The sequence below is a fragment of the Tremella mesenterica genome, assembly GCF_000271645.1.
Source record: "Tremella mesenterica DSM 1558 unplaced genomic scaffold TREMEscaffold_9, whole genome shotgun sequence".
NCBI lineage: Eukaryota > Fungi > Basidiomycota > Tremellomycetes > Tremellales > Tremellaceae > Tremella > Tremella mesenterica.
In genome coordinates, this window is record NW_006711233.1 from 677,834 (window position 1) to 682,191 (window position 4,358).

Genomic DNA, 4,358 nt, shown 5'->3' on the forward strand with positions numbered 1-4,358 from the left:
GCAGTCAGGCCACACAACAAGGCCCTCCGTTGTGCTTCATGCACGTCTGGCCCCTGCTCCTTCTGTCCCGTTTCCTCTGCCCGGGACATCCCGCCCCGTCCCTCCCACTCTTCGCCCTTCCCCCCTCCTCAGACTCCAGCGTCTGTCCCCCGTTCGCGGGTACCTCCTTCGTCTCTCCGGTCGGTTCGCCGTACTTCGCCGGACCTCCGCCCGTCGCCTCCGTCGCCGTCGCCCTTCGCTCCTGTGGCCGGCCCATCACGTCTCCCGGCTGTTCCTCCTTCGTCTTCTCGCCGTCCTTCGGCCTCTGCTCCTTCGGCCTCTCGTCCTTCGGCACCACGTCCGTCCTCTCCAGTGGTAGCTTCTCCTCCGGCTCACAGCACCCGAAGTCGGCGTCCTTCTGTTCCTCCGGCCACTTCGGCGGCCCCTCCCGTCACCCCTCCCTCTGCTTCCCAGAAGACACCGAAGTCTTCTTTAAAGAAATCAAAAGGGAAATCTAAAGAGAAGGAGGTTGCCTTCAATGATGGTGATGTGGAAAATGAAGATACTCAGCGTGCTGGTCCCTCTGCTCCCCGGTTGTCCCTCGTCCACCCTCGTATCTCCCTGGACGTCCGTATTCCTGAGGACGAAAAGGAATTCGCCACTTATCGTTCTCTCGTCCTCGGTCTCACTACTCAGCTCGAGGCCGCCCGAAATGACACATCTCTCCTGCTTGACTTCTCTTCTCGTCAAGCTAACGCTTTAAACAATCTCACTGCGGCGTTAGTAGATGTAGTCAACACTGGGGCTCTGGACGACGGAGCAAGGACAGGTTAGCGGACGTCTCTCGCCGAAGCCTTACTGAGATAGCCGATGTTCGCCGAAGACTGTTCGACACCCCCTTCCTAGTCACTCCTATGGCGTATGAGCCACCACCGTCCCTTGACTGGTTAGGTCGCCGTAGTAGTTCTCGTGTCCCAGCTTCCGCCCAGACTGCTCTCGACCTCCTCAGTCTTCCCTTCGAGTGTCTACGGACCATACGTTCTCTGTGGAGGACTCCGAGCATGCAAGCTGCTCGAGATGTCCAGGACTTCGGTGACTTCTTCGGGGCTATGAATCGGGCATGGAATGCTTCTCTCTCTACTGCGTTCCCGTCTGAGACTCTCGATCTACCTTCGGTCATCGGTAGCCTCCACACCAATCCCGCGGGACCGAGTAGATCGAAGGAGAAAGGAAAAGGAAAAGGTAAGGGTAAGAGTAAGGACAAGTGAGCGGTACGTAGCTGTAATCCTATGTTGTATGCAGTACGTTCTATCTCCTAGCCCTTCGCAGTCGCCCTTCCTTCGGCTTAGTAGGGTGAAGTTCGTGGAACTTCGCCAATATGTCATCAGCTCCATCGACGTTCTCCACTGGTTCCCATGATACTGAATCGTCTGTTCCTTCGTAACCTAACCACTCCACCAAGTACTCTAACTTTCCTGACCTCTTATTTACTCTAGAGTCCACAATATCCTTTACCTCCCAAGACTCTCCCACATTGTCTACTTCTACTGGCCCAGGTGGCTCAGCTTGCTGACCAGGAAATATTGGAGGGTGATAAGAACGGAGCAAGGAGACATGGAATACATCATGGATACCTGCCATCGTTCCTGGTAATTCCAATTTACAAGCATGAGAACCTACCTGCCGTACTACCTTGTACGGCCCACTTTGCTTAACATCTAACTTCTTCATTGGTCTCTTCGTCTTAATATTCTCTAACGACAGCATCACTAGGTCTCCTTCCGCGAAGTTCGGCGTAGTCCGGTGTTTCCTATTGTATCCTTCGGCGTACTTCTCATTAGCTTTCTCAATTCCTTCGATACAATCTTTGTGTATTTCAGTCAAGTCTTTTACCACCACCGTAGCAGCGGGCACTTCGACCTCGCTAGCCTTTATCTCTTCAGCCCAACGAGGGTGATATCCATAGTTCGCATAGAATGGGGTTTTGTTTATCGCAGAGTGCTGGGTGTTGTTGTAAGCAAAGCTAGCTCGAGCGAGTAGCTTTGACCAGTCGTTCTGCTGATAGGAGGTGAAGATTCGAAGATACAGTTCCAAAGACTGGTTGGTTCGTTCGGTCTGTCCGTCAGTCTGTGGATGATATGCAGTAGAGAGATGTAGTCTTATTCCGAGACTATCGGTCAAATTCTTCCAGAACTTGGAGGTAAACTTCGATCCCCTGTCCGATACTATATTCTCTGGCAACCCATGCTGGGCCACCACATAGTCCAATATCAACTCTGATAGGCCGGCTGCGGTTAACTTCGTCGTAGTCGGGATAAAAATGGCCCATTTGGTCAACCGATCCACCACTACCAGGATGGAATTATATCCATGGGAATTTGGCAGCTCCTCGATAAAATCCATCGAGATGCTAGACCAAGGTTTCGTAGCTACCTCCAGTGGTTTAAGCTCCCCATGAGGTTTCTGCCTGTTAGTCTTCGCTCTCTGACATACCGCGCATCCAGCAACATAATCTTCGACATCCTTCCTTACTCCAACCCAGACATAATCCCTCAGGACTAGTTCAAGGGTCTTCGCCGAACCTGGATGACCGGCCAAGGCTGAGTCATGTCGCATCTTCATGATCTTCAGCCGAGCATCGGCGTAGTTCGGCACATAAATGTGATCGTCGAATGTGAGGAAACCTCTTGAGTTCCACCCCCCACGAAGGATTAGAGGAGACCGCGAACTACGGCGTAGTTCGGTGATTGATCCTGGTTCCTGCACGTTATCGTTACACGTAGGATGAGAACACTCAGCGCAAACGACTCCTAATAATTCTTCTCTGACCCCTTCTATGTCTTCGTCCTCCTGAACTCCAAGTACTAGATCCATAGGGTCCACAAGATCATTTTCCTTTACCTCCCTTGTCCCTTGCAATGCTCGAAGGAGGTGACGCAACTCCGACGTGGTGGCGTCAACTTCGTCGAACTTCGGCAGACCTTGGATAAGGTTGCTCTCTTGTACCATGGTACTTCCTTTCCCGGAATGATAGTCCGCCCGTCTAGATAATCCATCTGGAAGACTTGCCTGGGTTCCTGGCCGATAAACCATTTTAAACCTGAAGTTAGCTAGCTCCTCTACCCACCTACCTTGCCGAGGACTGAGTTGTTTCGGTTCCATCCAGTAGGTAAGGTTTAGATGGTCGGTAAGTACTGTGGTTTCTACCTGCAATAATAAGTGTCTCCTTCTTCTGAAACCCTCCACTACAGCGAGGAACTCCTTTTCTCCTACCGTATAATTCAGTTGAGCTGTGTTGAAAGCACCAGACTCAATAGCTACCGGGTGTTCTTGACCAGCCGTGTTGATCTGCGAAATTATGAACCCCCAGCCGAAGAACGACGCATCTGTCTGTAATATCGTCTTCAATGTAGGGTCAAAATGGGCTAACACCGGCGCAGTACACATCCTAGCCTTCAACTCTTTGAAGGCTGACTCCTGTTCGACTCCCCATACAAATGGTACCTCCTTCCTTGTCAAGTCATTGATAGGTCTAGCAATCTTCGAGAAGTTGGGGACAAAGCGCCTGTAGTAGCTTACAACTCCAATGAATCCCCTTGACTCTCGTAGATTCTTAGGACGTGGGAAGGAAGTGATGGCATCAATGTATTCTGGGTTCACCGATACACCTTTAGAGGATACCACGAAACCCAGAAACACCACCGAATCTCTTTCGAACTCGCACTTACTAGCTTTCACGTACAGGCTCGCCTTCCGCAGTACCTCAAAGACCTTCGCCGTAGTTCCTCGTAATTCCTCCAACGTATTCCCATAAATGAGGATATCGTCAATGTAGACCACGACTCCATTCCCTAGTAGCTCTCTAAACACCTCATTTAGGAAGTGTTGGAAGACCGCGGGGGCGTTTCGCAGCCCATCACGAACAACCAGAGATTCAAACATACCATACTGTGTCCTGAACGCCGTCAGGTGTTCATGTCCCTCTGTCACCCTCAACAATTGGTATGCTCCAATTAGATCTAGTTTGCTGAAATACCTTGCTTTTCCAAGTTCCTCAGTAATTTGACCTATTAGAGGGAGAGGGTAGGCATCTGGTATGGTCGCTTCGTTCAGTTTTCGATAGTCGATGACCATTCGCCATTGTCCTTCGGCTTTCTTCGGTATCATAAACATTGGTGAGCCGTATGGCGAGTTACTTGCCCGAATTCGGCCAGCGGCGATTTCGCGATCTAGTATGTCTCTCAGCGCGCGTCTCTGATCTTCTCCTTGAGCATAGAGGGAGGCGACCTTAAGTTCGCCCCTCCTTAAGCTCAAACTTCAAATCGTAGACTTGAAGGGAAGGGTCTCTCTCCCTTCTCGATAAAACGTCATGTACTGGT